General features: G+C 41.8%; 2 non-coding genes across 2 annotated transcripts; both read left to right on the top strand.

Annotated features, from left to right (window-relative positions):
* Positions 1–7,300: 7,300 nt before the first annotated feature.
* On the top strand, positions 7,301–7,372 carry trnap-ugg (transfer RNA proline (anticodon UGG)). The gene has a single exon. It is a non-coding gene; the product is annotated as a tRNA-Pro (tRNA).
* Positions 7,373–12,890: 5,518 nt separating this feature from the next.
* trnap-cgg (transfer RNA proline (anticodon CGG)) lies at positions 12,891–12,962 on the top strand. Its single transcript has one exon. It is a non-coding gene; the product is annotated as a tRNA-Pro (tRNA).
* Positions 12,963–14,579: the final 1,617 nt, after the last annotated feature.

Consider the following 14,579-nt stretch of genomic DNA (forward strand, 5'->3'; position numbering starts at 1 on the left):
GACTGCAAGAGCTCTGCTGTCAGGAGAGCAAGTGGAAGCTCATTTCACCATCTGTGAGTCTCAATGCTTGTCTTCCATGAGACTTGGAGCATGGAATTTCAAGCCGAGCCATACTTGAGGCTCGAAGCACCTGAGGTATGAATCGGGCTTTGACTACTGACTCAATGTATCAAGGGCCTGGCCCATTTTTGGCTTTGTAGGGCAGCATCAAGATTTTAAATCTGATGTGATTAGAGTTTTTATATGCCCATGATATCACGGAGGTAAGAAGGATGTGCTTTCTGCACTACATGAAACAAGACACTGCTATGTGGCAGGTAGATCATTCAGGAAAGGGTGTGGGAGTGCAAGATCTCCCCACTGGAGAATTGGTGCTGTATACCAAGTTCAATTGTCACCTTTGAGAACAGATGTGACATAAAGTTCATGCCTTGGTCAGATTGTATAACTTTGGGCAATCCAAAGGTAGTGCAGAATTTAATAACAGCTCTTCAATTTTAGTTATCGAAGGGGAATTGCCTCAGGTTACGTGGTGGCAGCACACATTATAGTCAATAGGTAGCAATGCCCAGAACGGGTCTTTGGCAAAGGGCCCACACAATCAACCAACACCTTTTCAAAGGGCTCACCAACTGCTGGAATGGGGCACAGAGGAACAGACAGAATGACCTGATTTGGTTTTCCGGCCATGTAAGGCATGAACGGCAGTGTCCAACATCACTCCTAATCGATGGCCAAAAGAAATGTTGTAGAATTTGTTGTTTTGTCATTTTTCTGATACCTAGGTGTCCAGACAGGGGATGGTCATGGGCTAGTGATAATATGTGTATTTGGTATGATGCTGGAACAACTACCTGGGCTACAGAGTTTCACTCCTCCTCAGAATCAGACTCACTCCATGTCCTGAATACAACACCACCTCAAATGAAATACATGCGCCGATAACCTTTCGGTTTGTTTTGTCACGATTCTTATTTTCTAGTACACATCCATTGGTCAAATATATTTATCATTTACTAAAATTTTATTCTGTGCATTGGAATACTTTTAAAATATACATCAGTAAGGTAATGTACATGAACCCATGTTTTCTGATTGTTTTTGGATAACAGAAAAATGGCTTGTCACGTGCATCCTTGACTCAGTCTATCTGTTACAGAAACAACATTTTTTGAGACAATTCTAATAGCCATTATTGTGGAAAAACCTCATCAGCCAGGATGATTTTGCATGTAGCTGTTTAATACAATCGTATAGGGTAGTTGTGTGTTTGATTATAAATGATGATCTCATAATAATCTTATCTACATATTCTTATACATTTACATAGTAGCATTCACTCATATACTCAAATTCCATATGATACATAGAAAAGGTCCACCTCATCCAATTTAGTTTTTACCTGATCAATAATCCAAAAAAATATATAAATAACAGCACCCTCTAGCGATGAACCTCAATTATTTCAAGCTAAATATAAAGTATAGCTAGGATAAGTCAGCACTATCTTGCAGCTAGAACAAATTATTCTCAGATTAATTTATGCATCATGGCAAGTGGCTGAGTTAAAAATGAAACACAATTAAGTCAAATTAAATTGACCCACCTGCAACAAGTTCAGCAACCACATTTAATTTCACTGAATGGTCAGCTAGCCAGCCTATACAAAACAGGTTATTGTTAGAAATTCTGCATGTGTGATTCACTTATCTTCACATCTCAGATTGCTTATAATGATATACTAATGTATCCACGTTAGAAATAATTGGTGAAATCCACCACAAAAGGTGAGACTCAACATAATAAATAATGAGACAAATCTTGGGATATGACTTGGATATTAACCTACCCAAAGCAGCTATGACTCGCTCTGCTCTATATAAGGGGCTGGAGACTTTCTGACCAGCAGGTTGCGCTGAACCCATTTTGCAGGCATTTCACAACTTTATCATTTTTAACACTGTGACATTGTTTTAGGTAATCTGTGTTCTACATATTCAAAAGAATCACACTAGGAACTAAGAATGGCTTCTTCTTTGGTGAAAATCTCCTTGTTAAATAATCTTTTTTTTCTACTGCATTGTTGTAAGTTTAAATTTGGTTAACATTTTTTCAGGGTTGCATGATTTGTAATTTTTTTACTGTTTGGAATGCCCAAGGTTTATAATATTACAAGTGGGACTATTCTCTACAAACCTATGCGATATCAGATCAAAGTTATTAGAATGTGTGATTTTCTGCTGTTTGTTATATATGTCAATATTTACAGTAGCGATTTTCTTTGTTCAATCATTTTTTATGTGGTCTAACTGGAAGCATCTAATGACTGTGGTAACTCAAAGAGCTATTTAAAGGGCTCCGTCAGTGATTTTTAATCATTGCTGCACATACATTGTTGGTTTTCTTAAAAGTTAATTTTGCCATGTCATTGCCAATGTGTTTTTCACAGGCTAAGAACATCAGTGAGCTCTCTCTGACCAAGGTCTAGTTTATAGCCAGCGTGTTTGGTGGAGTTATGTTAAAGGGTTGGCATGCAGGCTTCCTGAGTGGTTTTTAAAACGTGTGTTTTGCTGAATCATTGGCAACACAAAACACCGAATGCTCCATCTGGTCACGGCCAATATTATAGCCAGCAAGTTTGTTGTTGCTACCTGAAAGTATTAGTGTGCAAGATTTAGGATTTTTTTTTTTACAGGCTATTTAAAATATGCTGTCAATGCAGTGGCTATGCTGTAACATTCACGTTAGATTAGACTTGCAACTAGACTTTGTAGGGTGGAAGAACTACGGGAACAGAACTGGGTTGTGCTTCCGTACCCATTACCGACACATTTTTTAGTACCATTTGTGTGAAGTAGGAAAGTCAGCTGTGGTGGAACAACAGTAGAGCCAAAAACATAGCAAAGGGCTGAAATGACCTTACCTTTGATGTTAAGGTCTCTCAAGAATGCCTAAGGTAACTAAGCATGTGGAAGGTCACAAAGAGCAGATGGCTTGCATTCCCTCAGCCTTCAATGACATGCCGGCATGTTGTTGCATCATTTTCATACACTGACCCATTCTCACAAATCAAATTAATTGTCTTGCAAACATGTTTTGAATTGGAACACGCTGGAACAGGCTGAGGGCTCGGGCACACCGAGCTCCCTTACCTAGCATCCTGCTAGCCAACGTCCAGTCTCTGGATAACAAGCTAGACGACCTCCGGGCCAGGATAAAGTTCCAGAGGGACATTCGGGATTGCAATCTCCTCTGCTTCACCGAGTCGTGGCTGAACCCAGCGGTACCAAACCACGCTATCCTGCCGGCCGAGTTCTTCTCGGTTCACCGCATGGACAGGACGGCAGATTCGGGGAAATCGAGAGGCGGCGGAGTGTGTGTGATGGTAAACAACAGCTGGTGCAACAATGCCAACGTTGTTACTCTCGCCTGCTCCTGCTCACCCAACCTGGAGCTGCTCGACCTCAAACTTCGTCCTTTCTACCTTCCTCGGGAGTTCACTTCGGTCATCATCAACACCGTGTACATCCCACCTCAGGCTAACATGGACACTGCACTGTGGGAACTTCATGAGGCTCTCACACAGTTTCAGGCACAGCACCGGGACGCTGCACTTATTGTGGTTGGGGATTTCAACAGCGCTAACCTCAAGCGTGCGGTGCCCAACCTTTACCAGCACGTAACCTTCCCCACCAGGGGAAATAGGACACTAGATCACTGCTACACCCCATACAAGGACAGCTACAAGGCACTAGCTCAGCCACCGTTTGGTAAGTCGGACCACGCCGCCATCTTCCTCCTACCAAAATATAAACAATGGCTGAAACGGGAAGCTCCGGTTCAGAGGGAGGTCGCGCGCTGGACAGACCAATCGGTGGCCACTCTGCAGGACGCTCTGGATGACGCGGACTGGGACATGTTCCGGCGCAGCACTGATGATGTCAGCGAGTTTACGGAGGCAGTAGTAGGATTTATTGGGAAACTGGTGGACGACACGATCCCAAGAATCACCATCAAGAAGTTTTCCAACCAGAAGCCCTGGGTGGACAGAACCATCCGCGAGGCTCTGAACTCTCAAACTGCTGCCTACAATGCGGGGATCATCAGCGGGAACATGGACGAGTACAAGTCTGCAGCATACGGAGTGCGCAGGGCGGTGAGGGAGGCGAAGCGGCGCTACGGGAAGAAACTAGAGACACAGTTCCAGCAGAGTGGCTCTAGATCCCTGTGGCAGGGAATACGGATGATCACGGACTACAGGAGCCCACCCTCTGGGCTGATGAGTGCGGATGAGTCTCTGGCGAACGAGCTGAATACATTCTTTGCTCGCTTCGAGGCTACATCTAGCAGCGCTAGTGCTAACAGCACCAATGCTAACGGCGCTAGTTGTAACAGCACCAATGCTAACGGCGCTAGTGCTAACAGCGCCAATGCTAACGGCGCTAGTGCTAATGGCACTATCGGCGCAGCCAATGGCACATGCGCGGGGCCCACCATAGAACAGCGCCCTCTCATCATCACGGAGAGTGACGTGAGGAGAGTGTTTAAAAGGGTGAATACCAGGAAGGCGATGGGACCAGACGGTATCTGCGGGAGGGTCCTCAAAGCCTGCGCAGATCAGCTAGCCCCGGTATTCACCGACATCTTCAATCTCTCCCTGACGCTCGGTATTGTCCCGTCCAGCTTCAAGCGGTCCACCATCGTCCCCGTCCCGAAGAAACCTCGACCCTCCGACCTCAATGACTACCGCCCTGTCGCCCTCACATCAGTCATGATGAAGTGCTTTGAAAAGCTAGTTAGAGACTTCATCACATCTTCACTGCCAGCCTCCACGGACCCACTGCAGTTTGCATACCGCCACAACCGCTCCACTGACGATGCGATTGCACATCTGCTCCACACTACACTGACTCACCTGGACAAAGGGAGGGGAAATTATGTTAAAATGCTATTTGTCGACTACAGTTCAGCATTTAACACTATCATTCCCTCCCTACTCACTACTAAGTTGGGAGATCTAGGACTGCATACATCCCTGTGCGACTGGATCTCCAACTTCCTAACAGACAGACCACAATTATTACGGGTGGGCAACTGCGCCTCATCCACCCTCACCCTCAGCACTGGAGCTCCTCAGGGTTGTGTCCTAAGCCCCCTGCTCTACTCACTGTACACCTACGACTGCACAGCCACTTCCAGCTCTAACACCATTGTCAAGTTTGCTGATGACACCGTTGTCGTGGGTCTGATCTCGGACAACGACGAGAGGGCCTACCTGGAGGAGATTAAACACCTGGAAAACTGGTGCCAGGAAAATAATCTCCTCCTAAACGTCAGTAAAACAAAGGAGCTGATCGTGGATTGCAGCAAGAAGCAGGAGCGGCACTACCAACCTGTGAGGATCAGTGGAACCACGGTGGAGAGAGTAGATAGTTTCAGGTACCTTGGTGTTCACATCTCGCAGGACCTGTCCTGGTCCCGCCATACCAGCTCCCTGGCAAAGAAGGCTCGTCAGCGTCTTTACCACCTCAGACGCCTAAGGGACTTCAGACTGCCCACCAAGGTACTGCGGAACTTCTACACCTGCACTATCGAGAGCATCCTCACGGGGAACATCACAGTCTGGTTTGGAAATGGCACCAAGCAGGACAGACAAGCACTCCAAAGGGTAGTGCGTTCAGCAGAGCGCATCACTCACTCGGAACTTCCTGACCTGCAGACCACCTACTACAAGCGGTGCCAAACCAAGGCCAGGAAAATTGTGAAGGACCCCACCCATCCCAACAATAGACTCTTCTCTCTGTTGAGGTCAGGGAGGCGCTTCCGCTCCCTGAAGACCAAAACAGAGAGACTGAAGAGGAGCTTCTTCCCACAGGCCATTCGGGCCCTGAATCAGGGAAACTGATAAACTGTGGGGACCACCACCACCACCACGTAACATGACTGTATATCTGTACATCTGTATATATAGATTTACATTTATACTCAATTAACCTGTTACAACAACTGTAGATATGGTACTATACAATGGATCTGTACATTCTGTAGATTGTGTACATATATACTCAGCCATATACATTGTACATTGTGTATATAATCATAATATACATATATTGTACATACATTGTTAATATATTTTTGTACATACATAGAATATATATTTATCTGTATATATATTTTTTTCTCTATGCACCCCTGGTTCTCTTCCTCAGTTTGGACAGAGCACTCTCCACCATTTCACTGCGTGTTGTACTGTGTATGACTATGTATGTGACAAATAAACCGAACTTGAACTTGAACTTGTTATGTTAAAGGGTCGGCATGCAGGCTTCCTGAGTGGTTTTTAAAACGTGTGTTTTGCTGAATCATTGGCAACACAAAACACCGAATGCTCCATCTGGTCACGGCCAATATTATAGCCAGCAAGTTTGTTGTTGTTACCTGAAAGTATTAGTGTGCAAGATTTAGGATTTTTTTTTTTACAGGCTATTTAAAATATGCTGTCAATGCAGTGGCTATGCTGTAACATTCACGTTAGATTAGACTTGCAACTAGACTTTGTAGGGTGGAAGAACTACGGGAACAGAACTGGGTTGTGCTTCCGTACCCATTACCGACACATTTTTTAGTACCATTTGTGTGAAGTAGGAAAGTCAGCTGTGGTGGAACAACAGTAGAGCCAAAAACATAGCAAAGGGCTGAAATGACCTTACCTTTGATGTTAAGGTCTCTCAAGAATGCCTAAGGTAACTAAGCATGTGGAAGGTCACAAAGAGCAGATGGCTTGCATTCCCTCAGCCTTCAATGACATGCCGGCATGTTGTTGCATCATTTTCATACACTGACCCATTCTCACAAATCAAATTAATTGTCTTGCAAACATGTTTTGAATTGTTTCTAGTGGTAGATCAATGACAAGGAATAATACCTGTCAAGTATGTACCTTGCAATGTTGCAAAGTCATCAGTCATCAAAAGAACTCTAAATTAATAAAATGAAAATTGTAATAAGTCAAGAATGCCAACTGAGCAGAGGGTGTCCAAATGTGGACATGAGACAAAAATCCAAAGGTAAACAAATGCAATGGGCTTGTTGGTCTAGGCGTATGATTCTTGCTTAGGGTGCGACGGATTCCAGGTTCAAATCGGGAACGAGCTCTTTATACTTACTTTGGATCCACAGGTGTCTTGCACCATATGTTAGTGTCGCTTCATGAAAGAGTAAAAGAACTGAAAGACCACCTCAATTCTGTTTCTTAACATTGCCCAGTCAAAAAAAGGGTTATAGTGAGCTTAATGATGGCTTGTTGGTCTAGGGGTATGATTCTCGCTTTGGGTGTGAGAGGTCCTGGGTTCAATTCCCAGACAAGCCCACTTTGACTTCAACCAGTTGCTGGAGGTGAGATCATGCCTTCTCTATTTAAAAGTTTTTGCTAAGGGATGTCCAAATTAAGAAAGAGCTAGAGTGCCCACTTCCTGTCCTGGTGATCCAGTCTTCCACAGAGTATACAGCTGGCTCTAAGATTCTTGAAAAATTGCATTTCATTTAGCACTTGCTTTACATTCCGTTTGGAACTAAACTCTCCAGGTCCAGAATTGGCATGTTACGTTTTAAGGAATTTACTATGGTAATGTTTACCTTAACATGAGGTCTATCTATACAGAGAAGTGGACAGGGTCGCCCTATGACCAAGGCTTTAATCTCTCGGCCATTGCAGCTGTTGCATACTTTGGGCACTTGTGGGTTATGTCCTTGGACTTCTTCAAGCTCAATTATGAGTCCCCATGTGTCATTGATTCAGGGTTGCAAATGGCCTGATATGCAAATTCAAAGACAGGACTCTCCCGCATGGTCTGCTCACTATTTTAGCAAGCTAATGTCAATTCCAGATAAACAGGTGCTCAGAAGCTTGTCAGAGTATTAGACTGATGCACTACCTACTACACTAATGTGGCCTCCAAGGTCTTCCACGTGAAAACGTGGGACAGCTCAAGGTGGCTCACCAATTTTGCCTGAACACTGCTTTTGTTTTTAAAAAATCACACCTAGCTGATGTAGGTGTCATGTAAAGTTTTCACTGGCATGCTGTTAGTACAAGTGGGCAGAAATGTAAGTCAACAAAGATGAAACTTGCACATTGGAAATAAATTAGTGCAGGATATCGCTTGACCTAAGTTGAATGTTGACAAGAGAGTGCAGCTCAGTACATTAATTTGCAATGGAATAATCAGACATTTTGCAAACAGAGTCAAAGCCAAATTTGATAAAAATGCTGCATATGACATCACTCATAGTGTAGACCAATCTCGTGTTTATCACACAGGGATAGTCAAAATGCTTTGAATATTTTGCATTTTTACAAGAATTCGAAAAGAAATACAAATCATAAGCCAGCACACCAACATTGTTAAAAGAGGAAAATGAAGACAGGGTCAACATCACCAGAATGTGTTTAAAAAACTTTCTGTTGTATGTGCACTGATCCAAAATACTTCAAAACCTGTGGGATGTGTACATCTCAGTCAGTTTCTTTTAACACACATGCATCTGTCCTTGTTAGTATATTAGATAGTATCTCTGCCTCTCAGGCAGAAATTCTTGGGTTGTTTCCCCGGCAGGGAGTATTCCTATTCTTAGTGCACTGCAGACAAACCGGTGACTTGGCACCCTTTTTAGGAATGATAACATCGAATCCTACACCCACAGTTGCTCTTTTCTACTTATATGAATCAAGACACTAGCACATTGTGGATCAATACTTTGATAAAGCACCTGGGAGAGAATTTGATGCCCAGTGGCGACATTATCTCTAAGCAGACATGACAAAACATGCATACCATCAAGGCCAAGACTGAAGAGCATGGAAAAATTTTGTCAATTTCATAAACTACATCAAATGCTTTGCTGGTGTCAAATATTGTAATGACATTAAATATTGTGACTTGACAATTATGTGAAGGGTAGTGCTTGGTAACTGTCCATCTTGACTTTGGATTGTACATTTTCTCTCTTGACTTGTCTCGGGACTACAGTGTCAATTCTTGAGATGTATTTGTTCCAATTACATTTACATTTAAGGCATTTAGCAGACACTTTTATCCAGTGTGACTTACAAAAGGGCTTTGTCATTTACTCATAGAATACACCCTAGCCATTACAGTAGTTTAGAGTCCAATATACCACTGATCTAGAATACTGTAGAAATAAAAGGATCACTGCCGTTACCTAGAAGTACAAAATGCATAAGGACTAAAGTTTGTTAGACAACATCAGTGTAATAAATACTACCCTACAATAAGTGCTAATTTAGTTAGTCAATATAGGAGCAGGGTCATTTGTCAGATTCCATGAATAGATGGGTCTTTAGTCTGTGTTTGAAGACTGCAAGAGCTCTGCTGTCAGGAGAGCAAGTGGAAGCTCATTTCACCATCTGTGAGTCTCAATGCTTGTCTTCCATGAGACTTGGAGCATGGAATTTCAAGCCGAGCCATACTTGAGGCTCGAAGCACCTGAGGTATGAATCGGGCTTTGACTACTGACTCAATGTATCAAGGGCCTGGCCCATTTTTGGCTTTGTAGGGCAGCATCAAGATTTTAAATCTGATGTGATTAGAGTTTTTATATGCCCATGATATCACGGAGGTAAGAAGGATGTGCTTTCTGCACTACATGAAACAAGACACTGCTATGTGGCAGGTAGATCATTCAGGAAAGGGTGTGGGAGTGCAAGATCTCCCCACTGGAGAATTGGTGCTGTATACCAAGTTCAATTGTCACCTTTGAGAACAGATGTGACATAAAGTTCATGCCTTGGTCAGATTGTATAACTTTGGGCAATCCAAAGGTAGTGCAGAATTTAATAACAGCTCTTCAATTTTAGTTATCGAAGGGGAATTGCCTCAGGTTACGTGGTGGCAGCACACATTATAGTCAATAGGTAGCAATGCCCAGAACGGGTCTTTGGCAAAGGGCCCACACAATCAACCAACACCTTTTCAAAGGGCTCACCAACTGCTGGAATGGGGCACAGAGGAACAGACAGAATGACCTGATTTGGTTTTCCGGCCATGTAAGGCATGAACGGCAGTGTCCAACATCACTCCTAATCGATGGCCAAAAGAAATGTTGTAGAATTTGTTGTTTTGTCATTTTTCTGATACCTAGGTGTCCAGACAGGGGATGGTCATGGGCTAGTGATAATATGTGTATTTGGTATGATGCTGGAACAACTACCTGGGCTACAGAGTTTCACTCCTCCTCAGAATCAGACTCACTCCATGTCCTGAATACAACACCACCTCAAATGAAATACATGCGCCGATAACCTTTCGGTTTGTTTTGTCACGATTCTTATTTTCTAGTACACATCCATTGGTCAAATATATTTATCATTTACTAAAATTTTATTCTGTGCATTGGAATACTTTTAAAATATACATCAGTAAGGTAATGTACATGAACCCATGTTTTCTGATTGTTTTTGGATAACAGAAAAATGGCTTGTCACGTGCATCCTTGACTCAGTCTATCTGTTACAGAAACAACATTTTTTGAGACAATTCTAATAGCCATTATTGTGGAAAAACCTCATCAGCCAGGATGATTTTGCATGTAGCTGTTTAATACAATCGTATAGGGTAGTTGTGTGTTTGATTATAAATGATGATCTCATAATAATCTTATCTACATATTCTTATACATTTACATAGTAGCATTCACTCATATACTCAAATTCCATATGATACATAGAAAAGGTCCACCTCATCCATTTTAGTTTTTACCTGATCAATAATCCAAAAAAATATATAAATAACAGCACCCTCTAGCGATGAACCTCAATTATTTCAAGCTAAATATAAAGTATAGCTAGGATAAGTCAGCACTATCTTGCAGCTAGAACAAATTATTCTCAGATTAATTTATGCATCATGGCAAGTGGCTGAGTTAAAAATGAAACACAATTAAGTCAAATTAAATTGACCCACCTGCAACAAGTTCAGCAACCACATTTAATTTCACTGAATGGTCAGCTAGCCAGCCTATACAAAACAGGTTATTGTTAGAAATTCTGCATGTGTGATTCACTTATCTTCACATCTCAGATTGCTTATAATGATATACTAATGTATCCACGTTAGAAATAATTGGTGAAATCCACCACAAAAGGTGAGACTCAACATAATAAATAATGAGACAAATCTTGGGATATGACTTGGATATTAACCTACCCAAAGCAGCTATGACTCGCTCTGCTCTATATAAGGGGCTGGAGACTTTCTGACCAGCAGGTTGCGCTGAACCCATTTTGCAGGCATTTCACAACTTTATCATTTTTAACACTGTGACATTGTTTTAGGTAATCTGTGTTCTACATATTCAAAAGAAGCACACTAGGAAGTAAGAATGGCTTCTTCTTTGGTGAAAATCTCCTTGTTAAATAATCTTTTTTTTCTACTGCATTGTTGTAAGTTTAAATTTGGTTAACATTTTTTCAGGGTTGCATGATTTGTAATTTTTTTACTGTTTGGAATGCCCAAGGTTTATAATATTACAAGTGGGACTATTCTCTACAAACCTATGCGATATCAGATCAAAGTTATTAGAATGTGTGATTTTCTGCTGTTTGTTATATATGTCAATGTTTACAGTAGCGATTTTCTTTGTTCAATCATTTTTTTATGTGGTCTAACTGGAAGCATCTAATGACTGTGGTAACTCAAAGAGCTATTTAAAGGGCTCCGTCAGTGATTTTTAATCATTGCTGCACATACATTGTTGGTTTTCTTAAAAGTTAATTTTGCCATGTCATTGCCAATGTGTTTTTCACAGGCTAAGAACATCAGTGAGCTCTCTCTGACCAAGGTCTAGTTTATAGCCAGCGAGTTTGGTGGAGTTATGTTAAAGGGTTGGCATGCGGGCTTCCTGAGTGGTTTTTAAAACGTGTGTTTTGCTGAATCATTGGCAACACAAAACACCGAATGCTCCATCTGGTCACGGCCAATATTATAGCCAGCAAGTTTGTTGTTGTTACCTGAAAGTATTAGTGTGCAAGATTTAGGATTTTTTTTTTTACAGGCTATTTAAAATATGCTGTCAATGCAGTGGCTATGCTGTAACATTCACGTTAGATTAGACTTGCAACTAGACTTTGTAGGGTGGAAGAACTACGGGAACAGAACTGGGTTGTGCTTCCGTACCCATTACCGACACATTTTTTAGTACCATTTGTGTGAAGTAGGAAAGTCAGCTGTGGTGGAACAACAGTAGAGCCAAAAACATAGCAAAGGGCTGAAATGACCTTACCTTTGATGTTAAGGTCTCTCAAGAATGCCTAAGGTAACTAAGCATGTGGAAGGTCACAAAGAGCAGATGGCTTGCATTCCCTCAGCCTTCAATGACATGCCGGCATGTTGTTGCATCATTTTCATACACTGACCCATTCTCACAAATCAAATTAATTGTCTTGCAAACATGTTTTGAATTGTTTCTAGTGGTAGATCAATGACAAGGAATAATACCTGTCAAGTATGTACCTTGCAATGTTGCAAAGTCATCAGTCATCAAAAGAACTCTAAATTAATAAAATGAAAATTGTAATAAGTCAAGAATGCCAACTGAGCAGAGGGTGTCCAAATGTGGACATGAGACAAAAATCCAAAGGTAAACAAATGCAATGGGCTTGTTGGTCTAGGCGTATGATTCTTGCTTAGGGTGCGACGGATTCCAGGTTCAAATCGGGTACGAGCTCTTTATACTTACTTTGGATCCACAGGTGTCTTGCACCATATGTTAGTGTCGCTTCATGAAAGAGTAAAAGAACTGAAAGACCACCTCAATTCTGTTTCTTAACATTGCCCAGTCAAAAAAAGGGTTATAGTGAGCTTAATGATGGCTTGTTGGTCTAGGGGTATGATTCTTGCTTCGGGTGTGAGAGGTCCTGGGTTCAATTCCCAGACAAGCCCACTTTGACTTCAACCAGTTGCTGGAGGTGAGATCATGCCTTCTCTATTTAAAAGTTTTTGCTAAGGGATGTCCAAATTAAGAAAGAGCTAGAGTGCCCACTTCCTGTCCTGGTGATCCAGTCTTCCACAGAGTATACAGCTGGCTCTAAGATTCTTGAAAAATTGCATTTCATTTAGCACTTGCTTTACATTCCGTTTGGAACTAAACTCTCCAGGTCCAGAATTGGCATGTTACGTTTTAAGGAATTTACTATGGTAATGTTTACCTTAACATGAGGTCTATCTATACAGAGAAGTGGACAGGGTCGCCCTATGACCAAGGCTTTAATCTCTCGGCCATTGCAGCTGTTGCATACTTTGGGCACTTGTGGGTTATGTCCTTGGACTTCTTCAAGCTCAATTATGAGTCCCCATGTGTCATTGATTCAGGGTTGCAAATGGCCTGATATGCAAATTCAAAGACAGGACTCTCCCGCATGGTCTGCTCACTATTTTAGCAAGCTAATGTCAATTCCAGATAAACAGGTGCTCAGAAGCTTGTCAGAGTATTAGACTGATGCACTACCTACTACACTAATGTGGCCTCCAAGGTCTTCCACGTGAAAACGTGGGACAGCTCAAGGTGGCTCACCAATTTTGCCTGAACACTGCTTTTGTTTTTAAAAAATCACACCTAGCTGATGTAGGTGTCATGTAAAGTTTTCACTGGCATGCTGTTAGTACAAGTGGGCAGAAATGTAAGTCAACAAAGATGAAACTTGCACATTGGAAATAAATTAGTGCAGGATATCGCTTGACCTAAGTTGAATGTTGACAAGAGAGTGCAGCTCAGTACATTAATTTGCAATGGAATAATCAGACATTTTGCAAACAGAGTCAAAGCCAAATTTGATAAAAATGCTGCATATGACATCACTCATAGTGTAGACCAATCTCGTGTTTATCACACAGGGATAGTCAAAATGCTTTGAATATTTTGCATTTTTACAAGAATTCGAAAAGAAATACAAATCATAAGCCAGCACACCAACATTGTTAAAAGAGGAAAATGAAGACAGGGTCAACATCACCAGAATGTGTTTAAAAAACTTTCTGTTGTATGTGCACTGATCCAAAATACTTCAAAACCTGTGGGATGTGTACATCTCAGTCAGTTTCTTTTAACACACATGCATCTGTCCTTGTTAGTATATTAGATAGTATCTCTGCCTCTCAGGCAGAAATTCTTGGGTTGTTTCCCCGGCAGGGAGTATTCCTATTCTTAGTGCACTGCAGACAAACCGGTGACTTGGCACCCTTTTTAGGAATGATAACATCGAATCCTACACCCACAGTTGCTCTTTTCTACTTATATGAATCAAGACACTAGCACATTGTGGATCAATACTTTGATAAAGCACCTGGGAGAGAATTTGATGCCCAGTGGCGACATTATCTCTAAGCAGACATGACAAAACATGCATACCATCAAGGCCAAGACTGAAGAGCATGGAAAAATTTTGTCAATTTCATAAACTACATCAAATGCTTTGCTGGTGTCAAATATTGTAATGACATTAAATATTGTGACTTGACAATTATGTGAAGGGTAGTGCTTGGTAACTGTCCATCTTGACT

Source organism: Electrophorus electricus, chromosome 15 (assembly GCF_041902795.1).
Source record: "Electrophorus electricus isolate QZ-2024a chromosome 15, ASM4190279v1, whole genome shotgun sequence".
Lineage (NCBI taxonomy): Eukaryota > Metazoa > Chordata > Actinopteri > Gymnotiformes > Gymnotidae > Electrophorus > Electrophorus electricus.